This window comes from Rhinatrema bivittatum, chromosome 3 (assembly GCF_901001135.1).
Source record: "Rhinatrema bivittatum chromosome 3, aRhiBiv1.1, whole genome shotgun sequence".
Lineage (NCBI taxonomy): Eukaryota > Metazoa > Chordata > Amphibia > Gymnophiona > Rhinatrematidae > Rhinatrema > Rhinatrema bivittatum.
The window spans coordinates 68,970,288-68,990,101 of record NC_042617.1 but is presented as its reverse complement, the minus strand read 5'-3'; the positions used below and the strand labels follow the sequence as shown (position 1 = coordinate 68,990,101).

The following is a 19,814-nucleotide window of genomic DNA, read 5'->3' as shown; positions in this document are numbered from 1 at the left end:
GCCCTTATGTATCTGTTGCAACTACGAAGTCAGTCCCACTAATGAATTTTTACTGTGTTCTGGGTTGCAGGATGGGAAGAATCCTGGAAAAGGCATATTATTCATGTTTAACTTTTCATTTTGCACTTGACAATTAACAAGAATTGATCTGGGCTAAAGATAAATTGTTATAGCAAGATCTGACTGGTACAACAAACAGGGACAATATAACAAACTACTTTTTATTATATCTGACTTAAGGTAAAACCAACAAAGTAGTTGTGAAGATCTGATACTTTTATAAGGCTAACAGATGTTTAAATATGCATGGCTAGAGATAACTAAAGTTCTTTTCTCACAAAGACAGCAATTTTAAAATGGACGTGCAGCCAGATTGAAGGCAATTTTATATCCTGTGTGACTGTGCACATACCCACGTAAGTTATAAAATAGCCCCACTGTGCATATGTGTGCTTCTAATTTCAAGCCTGTGTGCCCACAGCAGCATACGTCAGCTTTGGGACGTGCATGTGAGGGAATTTTATAACATCCTTACGTCTAGGCCATGATCAGCTTCAGCAGTTTGTCCTGTCTAGAGCTTAGGTCCTCCAACCCCCCCCACTGGTTCTTTAGCCTGCAGACCTCCCCTTTAATCCGGACCCCTCAAACACTTCAGAGATGCCTGGAAACATGCATAGCACATGCATAGCAGAAGTAACTATGCACATGCATAGCAGAAGTAACTATGCACTGAAATATACCTGGGTACACCCAAGCGCATAGCTACTTGCATGCATATATCTTGACCTTGCTCTGGAGCGCCCATAACCCGCCCACATTCTACCCCTTTCTTTCCCCAATGCAAGATATTCGCGCATCGATACTTGTGCACGTATGTGGGCAGCTTATAAAATCAGGCGTTCGTGCGCATGAGCTAGATGTGCGCAAATCTCCCAAGTCTGGCACATATCCAGCTCTTAAAATTCACCTTCAAATGAGATCTTAGTTGTTTTCAAAGATTACATTCGTAAATATGTTAGTCTTTAAAAGGGTAATTTTATAAGATTGTGCATAAGTTGGCCAGCAAATATTCACATAAGCTATACCAATTTTCAAGGCGGACTTTTGAGTACATAAGTCCATGTTGAAAATGATTCCAGCAAAACTACACGCAGACAATTCTACCTACTATTTGTTGAACATAGGTTTTCGGAGAGAATTTTCCATGCATGCTTCTTAAAATCTAAAGGTATGCGTGCAAGTCTCAACCCAGGTCCTAACTCCACTCCTAGAATGCAAATCATCTACACATGTAAAAGTATGCATATTAAAAGGTGCCTGAGCATAATTTTACACACATAAAGGTGGCACAATTTTCTAAAGGGCCATTTACCTGCAGAAGTCCCTTTGAAAATTAACCTCTGAGTATACCTAAAGGGAGCTGCTGCTGCTCCTGCCTGCCAAGACCAGCCACATGGGGCAAACAGGGCAACCGCTCGGGGCCCTGTGGTCCCCTAATCACATCTCTCTGGTGGAGAAGGGGTGCAGGAATATGGGAGCCCTGTGAGCTGGGCTCAGATTCTTTGAATGCCTGTCTGGGTTTGGTGAGGCATAAGGCATTCAACCGATCGGCGCCCAGCCCGCCAGGCTCCGGCATTCATGCACCTTGCTGTGCTGCTCGCAGCGGCAGACGCAGCCAGGAGAACATGGAAAGTTGTGCCTGCCTGCATGAAGCCGGGGGCCCACTACTTTTCTGCTGCCACCTTCTCCTTCTCAAGCACTCTCCAGGATACGTAGGCTCCTCTCCAGCAGTCCTTATCTTCAGTGCTGGCAGCTGAGGAGAATTCATCTCACCTGTCTTGAAAGCAGTAAGCAGGATGAAGGAAGGAGGCTTCTCTGAACCTCCAGCTGTGTGACTCAGAAGCTGGAATATGGCGGCAGAGGATGAGAGAAGGTTTCTGTGGCGGTGGTAAAGGGGTTTTGGAGATTCAATTGGGCAGGGAAGGTGGGGGGAAAGAAAGGAGACCTGGGCAGGGATGATTGGAGGGGAGGGACCCTTATCTGATGATGTCAGGAGGGAATTGCTCCTCCCCCCATCATGCCTATAGGTACCAAAAAATTAAATCAGGTTCTGTAAGTTTCTGCTGCTAAAATGAGTTGTATTGTGGTCTCAGTCATAGTGGGTTACGCTCACTTTAAAACTGAAGTTAGAACTGGGATTTATAACAAATGTCTGTAATCAATATTTCTTATAAAAAATGCTGCTATATATTTCTACTGAAAAAACATTATATATGCATATACATATCTTCAAATGGAGGGTAATTTTAAAAGCTATTTCTGCAGGTAAAATAGAGCTTTACTAATGGAAATGGGCTTTAAGAAAACTGTTCACCCTATCTGCTTGTAAAAGTACACATTTAAGGGCCAATTTTATAAACCCAGCGTGACTTAAAACTGGGAGATTTATCGTGGCCAGGCCGCACGCTCACAGCGGGGATTTTCAAACGCTTGCGGCCACGAGTGTATCTCCCGGGACGCGCCAAACGATAAGTTAGTGAAAAAGGGGCGGGCAAGGGGTTGGCTCTGGGCAGTGTGTGGGCGGACCGGGTCAGTGCCCAATGGCACCGTCACCTGGTGAGCACCGTCCCGCTGAAACACGCACCAGCAGCCGACCGGCACGCGCAACCTGCTACTGCTCCGGAGAGCAGGTAAGTATTAAAACAAAAAAAAAAAAAATTAGGTTTTAGGGATCAGGGTGGATAGGGGAAAAGGGAGGCAGGTTAGCTAGGGGTTTAGAAAATTCCGTCCCAGTCCCCCCCTTAAGTGCGAGTCGGCACTCACTCGCACAATTGCGGGTCAATATAAAATCGGGTGCGCGTGTGCGTGCGGGTGGCGGATTTTATAACATGAGCGCTGTCGAGGGCAACTATCATAGCAACTTTGCTTTCCCTAAACACCAAAATTGCGTAAGCTTCACAACTCCAAGGATTCCTCTTCTTTCAATCCACTCTTTGTAACACATGTAGACTTTATTTAAGTCCCTCCAGCTTTGATGGATATTACATCCTCCAGACACCCAGAAAAAGTATTTCCTACAACAACACTCTTATTTTGTTTTTTTTTTTTAAGTTAGGGTGAAGTCAGTCATCAAACAGCGGGCGCGAGCCTGCCCACTGGCTATCTGGCAGTGCTGTGTACTGCCTTGTGGAAGATCTGGGTTCAATTCCCAGGTCAGATCTTTCACTGGCGAGGCTGGCCAGAGCTGCAGATGCGGCAGAGGAGGAGCATTCACAGCCCCCCAGTGGGGAAGGAAATAAAAGTAATCATACAATGACACCTGGGGGCTGAATTTAGGGTCCATGACTGCAGGAAGGGGCCTTGCACCAGGAAGGGGCCTTGCACCAGGAAGGAGCCCTGGTGCAAGGCCCTCAGCTGAAGACTGTTGCTGCAATAACTGGACTAAAGCTGGGATGGGGGTGGGGCTGCAATGGTCGAGGAAGACGGGTAGGTGAGAGGAGACTGGTGCTCGTTGTTAGCTGTCAGTTTCTACGTTTCTGTACCACAGGAATCCCAGTGGTACTTCTGTGTGCAAGAATGAATTGTTTTCTTGGGCCATTACAATGTCCATTTTCCAGATATAATATACTGTACTAGTTGTCAGCACAGATGCAAATAGATCTGTGAAAAAAAAAAGAATGTAGCTATTTTTAGCAATCAAAACTAAAGCAGGATATTTATTTTGCAGGGAGAACAAGTAACTGGGGACAAAAAGACATCTTGGCTAATTTATATAATATTAGGCTAAGACTTGGCATGCAAGTAGTTGTCAGAGAACAGTTTTGTTTTTTTTAATTTAGGAAATGTTTTTTCTAGCTCTAGAAAGAGAGACATAAGATCAGCCCAATGGCTTCATTGTAGGGTTGCAAAATAGTGAATAAGAACATAAGAACATGCCATACTGGGTCAGACCAAGGGTCCATCAAGTCCAGCATCCTGTTTCCAACAGTGGCCAATCCAGGCCATAAGAACCTGGCAAGTACCCAAAAACTAAGGGCCGGATTTTAAAAGGGTTACGCGCATAAGGTATGCGCGTAACCCTTTAAAAAACCCCCTGCGCGTGCCGAGCCTATTTTGCATAGGCTCGGTGGCGCGCACAAGCCCCAGGACGCGCGTAAGTCTCGGGGCTTCGCTAGAGGAGCGTGTCGGGGGCATGTTGGGTGGGCGGCGCAACGATCGGGGCATTCCCGGGGGCCTTGGTGCCGGCCCGGGGGCGTTCTGGGAGCGCGGCTGAGGCCTCCAGAACAGCCCCCAGGTCAGGAGATGGCACGCTAGCAGCCCGGAGGCAGGCATAACTTTTAGAATAAAGGTAGTGGGGGGTTTAGATAGGGCCTGTGGGGGTGGATTAGGTAGGGGAAGGGAGGGGAAGGTGCGGGTGGGTGGAAGGGGCAGCGCGCGCAGGGCTCGGCACGCGCAAGGTGCACAGATGTGCACCCCCTTGCGTGCGCCAACCCAGATTTTATAAGATACGCGCGGCTGGTGCACGAACAAAAGTACACATGCACGCTGTTTCTTAAAATGTACCCCAGCGTCTATTAAGCTTGACTAGTACCTACTTTTAATCCCCCTCCCTAAGCTAGATTCAAACCCACAGCCCTGGGCACGCAGAGCAGAAATACCTTATGTGCCGGATTTTAAAATCTATGCGCGCGGGGTACAATTGTGCGCACTACTAGGCGCGCACAAATGTACGCCCGATTTTATAACTTGCATGCGCAAGGGGGTGCACACTAGTGTACCTTGCGTGCGCTGAGCCCTTGGGGAGACCATCTGGCTTTCCCCGTTCCCTCCAAGGCCGCTCCGAAATCGGAGCGGCCTTGGAGGGAACTTTCCTTTCCCCCCCCCCGCCTTCCCCTACCTCTCCCGCTCCCCAGCCCGAAAAAAACCCCACCGGTACCTTTATTTGAGAAGTTATGCCTGCCAGAGGCAGGAGTAACGTGCGGCCGGTGCGCGATCCCCCGGTCCAGCGGCAGTGGAGAGGCCTCTGGCCACGCCACACCCCACCCCCAGAACGCCCCACCACCGGACCGCCCATTTTTTCAAGCCCTGGGACTTACACGCGTCCTGGGGCTTTACACGCGCCGCCAGGCCTTTTGAAAATAGGCCCAGCGCGCATAAACCCCCCCACCACCCACAATGGATTTACGCACGTAGGCTTTTAAAATCTGCCCCTATGGCTCTAGCTAGCAAGGGAGCCAAACTCTGCCCCTAAATGGAGTTTGAAGTTGTATGGAAGAGGAGGATAACTGCCGTTGCAGGAGTAACAACTACTAGCACATGAGCAGCACTAAAGGGTTCACTCGTGGAGGCAACTTCTCAGGGCTGGAACTGGGGGGGGGGGGGCTGCCACAAGTGATAAGCTCAAAGGAGCATCATCAATCAGCAGGACTGCTTTTACCTATGGGCATAAGCACACGGGGCTGCTCTGATGACCACTGGTTAGTTCCCATCTCAGGCTGCAGAAAATAGGCCTTTGCTTCCTGCTCTAGCATCTCCCCTCCCAGGCAGCGTGCAAGGAATAGGAGGAGAAGGGTTAAGCCTGGAGAAGACAGAGCATAGAGCACAGCAAAGGAGAACCTTCTGCTCCCTAATCCAGCTTCTCCAGTCCTCTTGATCTCTCTTCCTGTCTGTAGGGAAGAGGGGGATGACTGCAGAAGAAAGGAGAATTCAGTTTTTGCCTGTATGTTTCTATTTCTAATTTGTAATCCTATATTTCTTACTGAGGTGAAGTATTCTGATAGCTGCAGATTCTGTGTAGGGATCTGCAGTAGTCCAGCTTGTTCTGTTTTGCCATTAAAAGGTGCACTGGTGTTCTAGGGGCCAGGTGGACTATTTGCAGTGTTGCTGCTGTTTAGGTTCCGGGACTTAGTGCTGTTTTGCTATGGCAGATTGCCTATAAAGGGTCTGAGTGACTTCTGCAGGGTTTTGTGTTACTTCACATAATGCCTGGTAATGGAGGCACTCATTGTGACTGGAGTAACAACATCATTAGAATATTTTTTTTTCCTATAGTGAGTAATAACTGGAAACATTATAGTTTAGCCCAGCCAGTCATTTCATAGATTTCCTTCAACCAGTATGAATTTCTTATAATTAATAAATGTAGGTATTTCTTGATGTGTTTTTTTTTTTGTTTTTTTTTACAATCACAGATGATACAATAATCGGACACTGTGACATCAGTTCTGACACATATTGGTATTACGTGTGCATATATCTATATCTATCTATCTAACTATGTCAAAGTTTAATATTTAAAAGTATAATAATCAATTATGTGATTTTACAGGATTATTCTGGAAAACGTTGTGGTGGAGACATAGAAACATAGAAACATAGAAATGACGGCAGAAGAAGACCAACCGGTCCATCCAGTCTGCCCAGCAAGCTTCACACATTTGTTCTCATACTTAACTGTTTCTCTTGGCTCTTAGTAACCTTATGTTCTAATTCCCTTTTCACCCCCACCATTAATGTAGAGAGCAGTGCTGGAGCTGCTTCCAAGTGAAATATTAAGTTTGATTAGTTGGGTAAGCGGCAGCATAGCTCTCTGCCATGAAGCAGAGGGCAATGCTGGAAATGTGTGAAGTATCAGTTTTTCTTTTCCCCTGTCATTGAAGCAAGGAGTCATGCCGGACATGCACCGAAAGTGAAGAATGCCTTGAAAGTCACATTAACTATCATCAAATATTGAAAAGCCTAATAATTGGTAATACCTATAAGCCCATGAACCCATCCCTGTTTTTTTTTCTTTTTTTTCTTTTCTTTTTTTAATTGGGAGATGGATGCCCTTCATCCTTCTACTCTGTGAAGGTGGACACCTACCACCGGCCACTGGCATCCCGCTCCGTTAATGCCTCTGTGGCTACTGCCGCTCCATGCAGTGTTTTACTACCTGCTCTTTATATGCGTCCTCTAGAACTGATGGATCCCATCCCTGGGTTTTTTTATTATTTATTTAATTGGGAGATGACAGCCCTCCATCCTTCAGCTCCGTGAAGGTGGACACCTACCACTGGCCACTGGCATCCCGCTCCGTGAATGCCTCTGTGGCTACTGCCGCTCTGTGCAGTATTTTACTACCTGCTCTTTATATGGACACCTACCACTGGCCACTGGCATCCCGCTCCGTGAATGCCTCTGTGGCTACTGCCGCTCCGTGCAGTATTTTACTACCTGCTCTTTATATGTGTCCTCTAGACCTGATGGATCCCATCCCTGTTTTGTTTTTTGTTTTTGTTTTTTATTTAATTGGGAGATGACAGCCCTACATCCTTCCGCTCCATGATTGCTGAGTTTAATTATCAAAATCTGAGAGGGGGGGGGACGACACACCTAAAGGCTTGAATATTAATTGGGGGGAGGGCGCAAGGCTGAAAGACCCTAAGGAAGTGGTTCCCTTCCCTTGTCCTAGGGGGACCTCCCCAGCCAGATCAGTTTTCAAGATACTGCGACGATGAAGGCTTGTGCGGGAGAAGGGTCAGGGCCGCCTCGGGGCCTGTGGGTGCACGATGGCTCGCAGGACGCATGCTGATTGCATTTCAGGCTTCTGCTGCTACCACCGTGGCAGAAAGATCCTACAGCATTGCAGCCTGCGGCGCACAGGAGGAAGGAGAGAGCCAAAAAGAGAAGAGAGGATGGGATAAACCGCTGGGGAGGGTGCGAACGGAAGAGTCAAAGAAGGGACTGCTGCTGGGCAGAAGGTTGTGGGGGGGGGGGGGATAGAGAGAGGGAGGGGGGAGCTACTGCTGCTGCAGGGCAGGGGTCCTGTGGGGGAGAGGGGGCTTCTATTGCTGAGCATTTGGCTGGTGAGAGAGAAGGGGCTGTGCTGCTGGGTAGGGGGGGGGGGGCAAGAGAGGGCAAAGCATGGGTGGTAGAGAGGGGGGTGCTGCAGGTCAAGGAGTGAGTAAGGGATAAAGGGGGGAGGGGGATGAAGGGCTAGGAGTGGGTGTGGGAAAAAGAGGGTGCTTTGCTGGAATTACCGCTACCAAAGGGGCGGTTGTGCTTTCGATGCCAAAGGAGAAAGCACTGTGCTTGAGATGGGGGGGTTGGGGGGGGGGAAAAGGGGGAGCAGGTGTAATTCTGAATATCTGCCCCCTGGGTGTAGAAAAAGCTGGTCCTGGCACTTCAGTAAAGGGATATGAAGCTGATCAAGTTATCATCTTGAGGAGACGAGTGGAAAAAACAGGGTTGGTCTTCATCTAGGTTTAGATGTTTTTATCATCTGTAGCAGGGATATAGGCCTCTGCCACTAATATTTTTCCCAGGTTACATCTTTCTGGGAGCTGGCATACTGGGATCCTCCCCTTGTCATGGCCAGTCCTCCTGCTTTTTGGGATTGGTTGCAGCTTGTACAAAGGGTCTTGCTTCTCCTCCAGTTAACTGATCAAAATGCTGGCGTAGCTGCTTGCGGTCCCTAGTGAAACTCCCTTGCAGATTGTGAGTTTATTATGAAAGGAGGGTTTGATGGGTGTCTGCTCACCAGTGCAGTGCTATTGAGAATTTTTTTTTTTGAGAGATTAGAGTTTTCTACAGTTTTGACCCTTCCTGTCACAAGGGCCAGTTTACGCCCTTGTTGGAAGTGCTGGAGGTCGCTGATGGTTGCCTGCCCATGACCAGCCAACAGGAAACTGCTGGAAGCTGCTATTTTGTAAGGAGATTTTGTATTATCTGTTGAGAGAGGGATTTTTTAATTTTGCTCCCTTCTAGTACATGTTAAAGGAAGAAGAAAAATGTTCCACCCTTCTTGGGGATGGTTTTTGCCTGAACATAGGTTCATTATAGAAATAAAGAAAGGCTGTGATTATGACAGGCAGACTATTTGACTATTTGATGTTATTTAGCACCTTGAAGAAATCTGTATTGCATAATATGATAGCTGTTTTATACATTTTATATATTTTATCTTATTTTACATAGCCATCTTAAAATAGTTTGAATTTTTTAAATGCAGTATAAAGTGGGAAATGGATTCAGTTTTAGCTGTTTTACATACATTTAAATATTGATATTTGAGATTATTTTTGTAACCAATTTTTAATTGACTGGCACTTTTATTGTTTTGGTATTTTTAGATATTTAATGTTATTCTTGTGTGCCTTATTTGTAAACCGTCGTGATGGTTTTTAACCTAACAACGGTATATAAAAATTATTAAATAAATAAATAAATAAAATAGAGATGCTATCAGACTATGCACCATGGATAAAGAGACTCTGGCTTTTGAGATTATGATTTGCCTAATGTTATTTATGATTTTTGCCATATTTGCATGATTTTTGTTTTGTAAATTTAAGTACATTTTTTTTTTAGTTGAACTCCTCTCCTTGTTTTTGTGGTTGATATTTTTGGGAGGACTCATCTATCTGTGAATACAAACTGACTAGTGACTATGGCTGGGGTGAAAGTAAGTGACTATGATACATATCCCCCCTAATTGCATCAAGGGTTCTGGAGATGTATACCTTCTCCCTGCTGGTGAACTCTGGCACCCAGGGTTGATGGTGGATGCATTTCAAACAAGTGAGAGATCCGGGAGTGAATCTGTGCCCCTGGGGACTTTGCTGTGATCCTCCAAATTAGGCATCCCCAAACCAAGACTGGGTTACATCTCCCCCCCCCCCCCAAAAAAACCCCCTCTTAAACAGAAGGCATTGGGGCTGTGTAATTTGAAATGTGCTGCTGCAGTTTTCAATCCCTGTCAGAGAGTTCCAATGGAATAAGTTCTCTGATACTTGAAAAAATGACTGAATGCAACAAAGATATCTTAGTTTAAAAAAAAATCAACCTACAAAGCCTAGAATTACTTTTCACAGTTTTTCTAAGCAATGATTATTCTTTATTCATATGAATGGGAGTTAGTGTTATCACAGCATTTTCAGCACAATGTCAGTGCAAGTCTATGGAGACACTATCATGTCAAAACAAAACAATGTCAATTCAAGTCTAGGGAGATGATGTTACAATGTCAAGACGAAATAAAACAATGTCAGTGCTGCAAGTCTATCGAGATGACGTTATGAAGCTGAGACAATGGTAAAAAGATGTTAAAGCAAGTCAGTGGAAACCATGGTTCAAAGTCATAATTAAATGTTCCCAATGCAAGATATGGAGATCTTACTATAATATTAGCTATATATAAAAAGAAGTAGGGTGGTTGCTATGTTAGTCCACTTGAATGCCAGAGATAAGGGTTAACAAATAAAACCAAAAGAATATTTATCATTGGATATAATTTTATTTGATGAACTTAAAACATTACTTGACTAGCTTTCGAGAGCTAAAACTCTCTTCTTCAGGTCAGGGTTTGAATGAGTATAAGATGACACTACCAGAAAATATAAAGTATGTTCACTTATGAAGTCTCATTACTTTATGAGGTCCATATTCAAAAGCCATTTAGCCGGATAACATAATAGTTATCCGTGTAAATGACTTACCCGGCTATATTCAGCCTTTATCCAGCTAAATTCTAGCTGGCCAATAAGTTAGGTGGCTAGAATTTAGCCTGATAAGTTACGGGCGGTCCAGGGGCATAACTGGGAGGAGTTGAGTTAGCCGGCTAAGTCAGGTCGAGTCAAACATCTGTCCTAAAGTTAGCCGGCTATAGTTATCCGGCTAGCTAATTAAGATAGCTGGTTATATTCAATAGTGTGGCTGCATTATTTAATATGCCTCCAAAGTTAGCCAGATAAGTTTATCCGGCTAACTTTGCTTTCTGGACTGTATCTGAATATAGAGCTCTATATTTCTAGTTATGCCATCTTTTGCTAATTTGAATTCTGACCAGAAGAAGAGAATTTTAGCTCTAACAGCTAATCAAAAAATGTCAACTAAAAAGGTATCACCTGATATATATTTTTGTTTTTATGTAATCTTTATTTCTATATAAAAAAAAAACTCAGTGCAAACTTACAGAGATCATAGTAAACCTAAAAAATTATTTCCCTATGAACTATGTTTATGTATATTCTGCTTTTTGGCACTTCAGATTGCATTTAGGTACTGTAAATATTTTGCTGTCCTCAGAGGGCTCACAATCTAAGTTCATACCTGAGGCAATGGACAGTGAAGTGAGAATTGAACCCTGGTTTCCCTGGGCTTGCAGCTCACGCCTCTAACCACTATGCTACTCCTCCACTCCACTTAGGTTAACATAAGAAACGTACATCTAAAGATACGCTGAAATGTAACATTGCATTCCAGGCAACATTTTCTTTAGTGCGCTTAAACCTCACACCCTTCCATAAGCCCCTGTCAAAACAGAAAACCGCTATTTCAATTCCCCACCCCTATGGCACAAGAAAGGACCCTCCCCCTCCCCGACCACCATGTCCAAGATTGTTTTGGCACAAGAAAGAAGCGCTCTTCCTTCTGTCACATCACAGAGGGCCAGCCATTCCACCCTTCAGCTGGCAGACAGGAATGGAAGATGCGCTTCTACTGGCTCACCTCCAGCGATGGTCTGATGCTACGCACAGTTCAAAGAGCGATGCACCGTCGGGCAGCGTCAGGCCATCAATGGAGACCGAGCTGATAGGAGGTAAAATGCACACCTCCTGCTAGCTGATCCAGGAGACTGTCTTTGGTATGCTAGAGGTAGGGTGGAGCCTTCTCATTTTCTGGAGAGGAGATTACGGGGTTGGGGGGGGGGGGGGGGGAAGGATCCTGAGCAGGGGGAGAGGAAATCAAAGATGGGGAAGACCAAGGACAATGTCTCCCCTCCACTATTAAATGCTGGCGTGCTGCATTGCACTGCAAACTACAATTTAAAGGATATTTATGGAAAATTATGTAGTATTCTGCCACTAGAATTTGTTGCCAGAGGATGTGGTTAGTGCAGTTAGTAGAGCTGGGTTTAAAAAAGGATTGGATAAGTTCTTGGAGGAGAAGTCCATTACCTGCTATTAATTAAGTTGACTTGGAAAATAGCCACTGCTATTACTAGCAATGGTAACATGGAATAGACTTAGTTTTTGGGTACTTGCCAGGTTCTTATGGCCTGGATTGGCCACTGTTGGAAACAGGATGCTGGGCTTGATGGACCCTTGGTCTGACCCACTATGGCATGTTCTTATGTTCTTAGATATCAGAATTTTTTTAATATTGCGCAATTTTTAGTTTATATTAATTTCAAAGTAAACACATATGCGAGAAGCTTGTAAAAAGAAACATAAATGTAAGCCCCAATATTCTAACAGAAATAAAAAGAAGAAACCACTCACAAAAAGAAACACTACCAGAAATACTGGTAGTGCTACTCTATTTTAACAAACATAAAGGGCCGGATGTTTGGAGGATTTTCATGCGTAACCAGTCTTATGCGCACCGGGCCTATTTTCAAAAGGCCCGGCGACGCACGTAAAGCCCCGGGACACGTGTAAGTCCCGGGGCTTTACTAAAGGGGCGGTCCAGGGGTGGGGCATGGGCTCATGGGGTGGGGGTGGGGTCAGAGGCTCCTGGCACAGTGGCCATTTGCTGCTGTGCCGTGGATTGCGCGCCGGCTCTTGGCCGGTTGAAGTAAGTTTTCAAATAAAAATGAAAAAAAGAAAAAGGTGGGGGGAAAGGGCAGGGGAGGAAGGGGAAGGGAAGGTGGGGTGGGGGGGTAGGGAACGGGGGATGGCAGCGTGCAACCCCTTACGTGCGCTGACCCCCGATTTTATAACGTGCGCACGCAGGTGCGCACGTTATAAAATCGGGCGTACATGTGTGTGCGTAGGGTAGCACGCGCACATGTACGTCCATGCGCAGGTTTTAAAATGTACCCCAAAGTGATCCTTCACTTGAGTTGTGGGCATAAAAATCAGCACATACGCATATAAATAGCATTTACCTGCATATATAGTCATTTATAAACCTCGAAATACACTTGTAAATAAGGGTACGTGAGGACATTTGCACGTGGGAAAAAAGGGGTGGGCCAGGGCTATTCCAAGGCGGGGGCCAACATTTATAGGTGTAAATTGCTATTTTATATGCAATTTACAAATGTAAATTTAATAGCTTATTCACATATATTTACGCCTCCCCTATATCTGGTGTACGTGATCATAAATGTCTTAAAAATGAAATACTGACTGGGTGGGGAACCTGGGTGAAATGGGGGGAGTTTAGGCTAAAGAGCCAGGGGCGTCTCAATGACCTACAGATGGACTGGGTGACCTGGAGCCTAACTGGTGAACTTGGCAATTTCATTGCCTTGTGCATGCTAGAAAATCTCCAGACAAACGTGCATAAAAGTCAATTTACGGGGGGGGGGGGGGGGGGGAGAGAAGTGCATGTAAATTACATAGGTAAAATATTTAAAGCCAGCCATAAAAATATGCGAGTACAAATGCTACATATCCAGATACATTTTGATTTATTTGGCTAAGTAGGAGCTTTGCCGCAACTTAGCCGGCTAAATCTTGAAAATGGCACTTATCTAGATAAATTTCAATTTATACAGCTAAGTAGCAGCACTTATCCGTCAAGTTCTGATTTAGCCATCTAAATAGCAGCCAAATAAGTCTTAAAAACACCTTATAAGTCTTAAAAATCCCAAATAAGTCTTAAAAACACTACTTATTTGGCTAAGGCAGATAGCCAGATAAGTCTGAAAAGTGCTACTTATCTGAATAAGTAGCTCTATTTGAAACTTATCAGTCTATTTCACTTATCTGGATAAGCAGCACTTTTAAGACTTTTCTGACTATCTGACTTTGTCAAATAAGTAGTGTTTTTAAGACTTATTTGGAATTTTTAAGACATAATGTTTTTTTAATACTTATTTGGCTAAGTAGCAGCTTTAATCCTAGTTAGATGGATAAATCAGAACTTTTCTAGATAAGTGCCACTACTTAGCCAGATAAATTGGAACTTATCTGAATGAGTGCAATATGTATTTACACGTTTTTTTTTATTACATGCATGCACATGCTGCAGGGTATATTTACATATATTGTATATCCTGCATATATAATATATGTGCAGGTTACAAAATACAGGAGCAGATTTTCAAGCATCCATATACAAGCATATATGGGTGCAAACGCAATTGTTTGAAAGTTAACCTCCCTGGTTCCAATCTTTCATGTAGCTTGTTCCCCATGGTAAAATTTTAAAGTTAGTTTGTGTTACTGCTCAGTAGTTTATTTTAACTTTAAATACAAAGCACTGCCTCAAAAGGAGATGGGAAGGCCTGTTTGCACAGAGTTCCAAAATTTCCTTTTGTAAGTTTGTTTTTTTCTACAGTATCCTCGAGCAAATGCAAACTTTAAATTGGGAGTGGCTACCAGAACCATGCTGTTTCTGCTGTAGGAGCTTTATACCCAAGCCATGCAATTCTAGACTGGGCTCTTATTTCTGTTTCATTTTGCAAAAACATTGCATTGAATTGCAAGTTTTGTACATACACTAATCAAAATGCCAGTCCCCAATATAGAATAAGTACATGGAGCTGGTGGTTAAAGAGCATTAGTAAGTATTGCTTTGGGAAATTTTAGAACTTAAAAAAGGTTTTGGGAGAGGTAAACTATTTGGGTATATTCTTTAGTGTGTGTGTGTGTGTGTTAAAAAAAACCAACAAAACAAGCCAAAAGGTAGGAAAAAGCTTAGAGTTTGTGGGTTTGTTAGAAAAAGCTAACTGAAAGGTAGGAAAAAGCTTAAGGTCAATTTTAAAAGTGTTGCTTGCGCAAAATTGGCGTATATATGGGCCACACTGTTTGAGCGCGTAGTTTAAAAGCCACAATGTACGCACATATATACGCGTATTCGTGTAACAGTACGCATGTAGAAATGGGGCGTTTAGGGGCATGGAAGGGGCGCGGTATGGGTGTGGCTAAACATATACACATAATGACGTATTTTAAATCTGACTTACATGCTGACATGTGAGTACTTACTTGTTACAAGGAGTTTACATGCACAGCCACCAGAGAGACTTTTGATTAGCCTTTTGTCATTTGCCAGGCTACTTTCTCTCGACGTGGAAGCAGGAACTGCCAGTGAGGGGAGGTAGGACCTCCTCTGTCTACTGGGACCCATTGGGGTGGGTTTGAAGGGGAGTAGCAGTCACATATTGAGGGGTTTGAGACAGGGAGACACACTTTCATAGCAAAATGACCATAATCACTGTATGGGATCTCATGGCGTTAAAGCACAGGAGAGGAGGAGGAGGTATTTCACACACAGAGTCTACAGGACAAGGACTTAGTTTTTAGATTTGTCAGAGGAGGAAGTCATGCATAGGTTCAGGTTTAATAAGGAAACCATACAGTATCTATGCCAGCAGTTAGAGGTACATTTACAACCCCCTAGACAGAAGGGCTATGCCATACCCACAAATCTCAAGCTCACCACTGCCCTAGCATTTTTTTGCTACTGGCACACAACCTCTTAGGATTGCAACCGGCATAAGCCAGTCTGCCACCTCCATATGCATTGATCAGGTGCTGGCCACCTTGCTAAAGAGATCACGCCAGTACATATCATAGAAACATAGAAACATAGAAGTGACGGCAGAAGAAGACCAAATGGCCCATCCATTCTGCCCAGCAAGCTTTCACACCTATTTGTTTTCATAATCTGTTACTCTGACCGCTGAGGTCAGGGCCCTTATTGGTAACTTTTTGGTTCCAATTCCCTTCCACCCCCACCATCAATGCAGACAGCAGTGCTGGAGCTGCATCTAAGTGAAGTATCTAGCTAATTGGTATGGGGTAGTAACCACCGTAATAAGCAAGCTACTCCCGTTTGTTTACCCTGCATGTGCAATTCAGCCATTGTTGGTTGTCTGAATAAAAATCCTCTTTACTTAATTCCCTCTGTTGCTGAAGCAGTGAGCTGCGCTGGATACTTATTCCAAGTCAAGTATCATGCTTAATCGATTCGGGGTAGTAGCCACCATAACAAGCAAGCTACACCCATGCTTATTTGTTTACCCAGACTATGTAATTCATTCCTTGTTGGTTGATGCTGATATAAATCATCTTTTCTTCATTCTCTCTGCCATTGAAGCAGAGAGCTATGTTGGATGTGCATTGCAAGTGAAGTATCAGGCTTAATTGATTCAGGGGTAGTAAGTGCCATAACAAGCCAGCTACTCCTATGCTTATCTGTTTATCCAGACTATGTAATTCATTCCTTGTTGGTTGATGCTGAATATAAATCATCTTTTCTTCATTTTCCCTGCCGTTGAAGGAGAGAGCTATGCTGGATGTGCATTGAAAGTGAAGTATCAGGCTTATTTGATTTGGGGTAGTAACCGCCGTAACAAGCCAGCTACTCCCATGCTTATTTGTTTACCCAGACTATGTAATTCATTCCTTGTTGATTGATGCTAAATATAAATCATCTTTTCTTCATTTTCCCTGCCATTGAAGGAGAGAGCTATGCTGGATGTGCATTGAAAGTGAAGTATCAGGCTTATTTGATTTGGGGTAGTAACCGCCGTAACAAGCAAGCTACTCCCCTGCTTTTTTGTGGATGCAAATCCTTTTTTCCACATTTCCTCTTGCCGTTGAAGCATAGAGTCGCATTAACTGTGTGTATGTTTACTGAATAAGGATATTAATCTCCAGGTAGTAGCCGTCATTCCCGCAAGCAAGCCACCCCTTGCCTCTTCTCTTCATTCACATCCTCTAGACTTTATGGATCCACAGTGTTTATCCCACGCCCCTTTGAAATCCTTCACAGTTTTGGTCTTCACCACTTCCTCCAGAAGGGCATTCCAGGCATCCACCACCCTCTCCGTGAAGAAATACTTCCTGACACTGGTTCTGAGTCTTCCTTCCTGGAGTTTTAAATCGTGACCCCTGGTTCTGCTGATTTTTTTGCAACGGAAAAGGTTTGTCATTGTCTTTGGATCATTAAAACCTTTCAAGTATCTGAAAGTTTGAATCATATCACCCCTGCTCCTCCTTTCCTCCAGGGTGTACATATTTAGATTCTTCAATCTCTCCTCATAAGTCATTCTATGAAGACCTTCCACCTTTTTGATCTCCCTTCTCTGGACCGTCTCCATCCTGTCTCTGTCCCTTCGGAGATACGGTCTCCAGAACTGAACTCAGTACTCCAGGTGAGGTCTCACCAAGGACCTGTACAAGGGGATTATCACTTCCCTTTTCTTACTCGATATTCCTCTCTCTATGCAGCCCAGCATTCTTCTGGCTTTAGCTATTGCCTTGTCACATTGTTTTGCCGACTTCAGATCATTAGAGACTATCACCCCAAGGTCTCTCTCCTGCTCCGTACATATCAGCCCTACTCCCCCCATCAAATACAGTTCTTTCGGATTTCCACACCCCCATGTGCATGACTCTGCACTTCTTGGCATTGAATCTCAGCTGCCATATCTTCGACCATTCTTCCAGCTTCCTTAAATCCCGTCTCATTCTCTCCACTCCTTCCGGCTTGTCCACTCTGTTGCAGATCTTAGTGTCATCCACAAAAAGACAAACCTTACCTTCTATCCCGTCCGCAATGTCGCTCACAAAGATATTGAACAGGACCGGTCCCAACACCGATCCCTGCGGCACTCCGCTCAACACCTCTCTCTCTTCAGAGTAAGTTCCATTTACCATCACACATTGTTTTCTGTCCGTCAACCAGTTTGCAATCCAGGTCACCATCTCGGCACTCATTCCTAAGCTTCTTATTTTATTCACCAGTCTCCTGTGCGGGACCGTATCAAAAGCCTTACTGAAATCCAAGTAGATGACATCGAGCGCTCTTCCTTGATCCAATTCCTTAGTTACCCAGTCAAAAAAGTCAATCAGATTTGTCTGACAGGATCTTCCCCTGGTGAATCCATGCTGCCTCTGGTCCAGCAATTCTTGCGACTGTAGATAGTTCACTATTCTTTCTTTCAACAGTGATTCCATTACTTTTCCCACCACCGAGGCGAGGCTGACCGGTCTGTAGTTACCAGCCTCTTCTCTGTTCCCACTCGTGTCAAGTGGGACCACCACTGCTCTTCTCCAATCACTCAGTACCACTCCCGTTTCTAAGGATCTATTGAACAGGTCACCCAGCGGACCCACCAGCACATCTCTAAGCTCCCTCAGTATCCTGGGATGAACCTCATCAGGCCCCATGGCTTTGACAACTTTCAGTTTCCCCAGCTCTTCCCATACATTCTCTACTGTAAATGAAGTTACATCTACTCCATTCCCCTCCAGTTTCTTGTTAACTAGCGACGGTCCTTCTCCAGGGTCCTCTTTAGTGAACACCGAACTGAAGTATTTGTTTAATATTTCTGCCATTTCTTCGTCTTTCTCCACTCATTGATTCTTTTCATCTTTCAATTTCATTATACCACTTTGGACTTTTCTCCTTTCACTGATGTATCTGAAAAATGTTTTGTCACCTCTCTTTACCTCTTTGGCAATCCTTTCTTCTGCTTGACTTTTTGCCATCTTGATTACTTTCTTCGTCTCCCTCAGTACTACCAGATATTCTTCCTTGTGCTCCTCCCTTTGGGATCTTTTATATTTCTTGAACGCTGTTCTTTTAGCCTTTATTTTGTCAGCCACCTCCTTTGAGAACCAGATAGGTTTCATTTTTCTTTTGCTTTTCTTTACTTTTCTAACATATAGATTAGTTGCCTTGGTAACTGCTCCTTTTAGATTGGTCCACTGTTGATCCACATCTCTCTCATTCTCCCAGCCTTTTAGTTCTTCCTCCAGGTACTTCCCCATTTCATCAAAGTCCGTGTTTTTGAACTGCAAAACTTGGGTCTTTGTGCTTCTTTTCCGGATCCTTTTTGTGATATTAAACCATACCGTTTGATGATCACTGCTGCTGAGGTGGGCGCCCACCTGGACATCAGAGACATTATCTCCATTAGTGAGCACTAAGTCGAGTATAGCTCCTTCTCTCGTGGGTTCCATTACCATTTGTTTGAACAAAGCTACTTGCTGGGCATCCACTATTTCTCTACTATTATTAGATTCTGCTGATGGGATTCTCCAGTCTACATCTGGCATATTAAAGTCTCCAATGATCACCACTTCTCCCTTCTTTCCTATCTTTTGGATGTCTTCAATCAGATCTCTGTCCAGTTCTTCCTTTTGGTTTGTAGGCCTGTAAACCACTCCAATAAAAATGGATGCCCCTTAGAGAAGACAGCAGCATGAACAAATCATGCAGGACTTCTATCAAGTGGCATGCTTTCCCTCTGTCCTGGGGGCGATCGTTTGCACTTACATCCCTATAATTGCACCAAGGGGAGATTAGGCTGCTACTGCAATCACAAGGGCTTCCACTCCCTCAATATGCAGGTGGTCTTTCATGCTATTCATCCTGGACAATGTCTCCAGGTTTCCTATATCCACTCATGATGCCTACATTCTCTTGCAGTCAGGAATTCATAACCCTTTCCAGGAAGGACACATCATGGGGGGGTGGCTACTAGGTAGGAAACAATCCATTGGTAATACCATATCACAACCAGCCTCCTCTGTAGGTGTCCCACATCTCTAGGTGGTCTGCCTGGCCTGGAGGAGAGCTCTGACCCAGCTTTAGGTATATGGAACTTCCACTTGAACATCTATATTATACCTCTTCGCTGCAGAAAGTTGTCCTGTAATTGAAATACCCATTTACTGTGTGCTGCCCATTTTAATCTTAATAAAGGAAAGACATACAACAAATTTCTCTCTCTAGACTTAATCTGTGTTTTAAAGTTTGCTGCACTCATTTCTTTGACCCTTTCAGGAGGAAAGAGGTAATGTAGACAAAAATCAGTGATGTGTAGTGTCCATTTTAGGAAGGTCATTTAGGGGAGCTAAGTAGAG

The 19,814-nt window shown here is 44.3% G+C and overlaps 1 protein-coding gene across 1 annotated transcript in view; it reads right to left on the bottom strand.

The window, feature by feature from the left end:
• The window catches only part of CAMKMT (calmodulin-lysine N-methyltransferase), a 785,377-nt gene that overhangs the window by 84,075 nt on the left and 681,488 nt on the right, over positions 1-19,814 (bottom strand).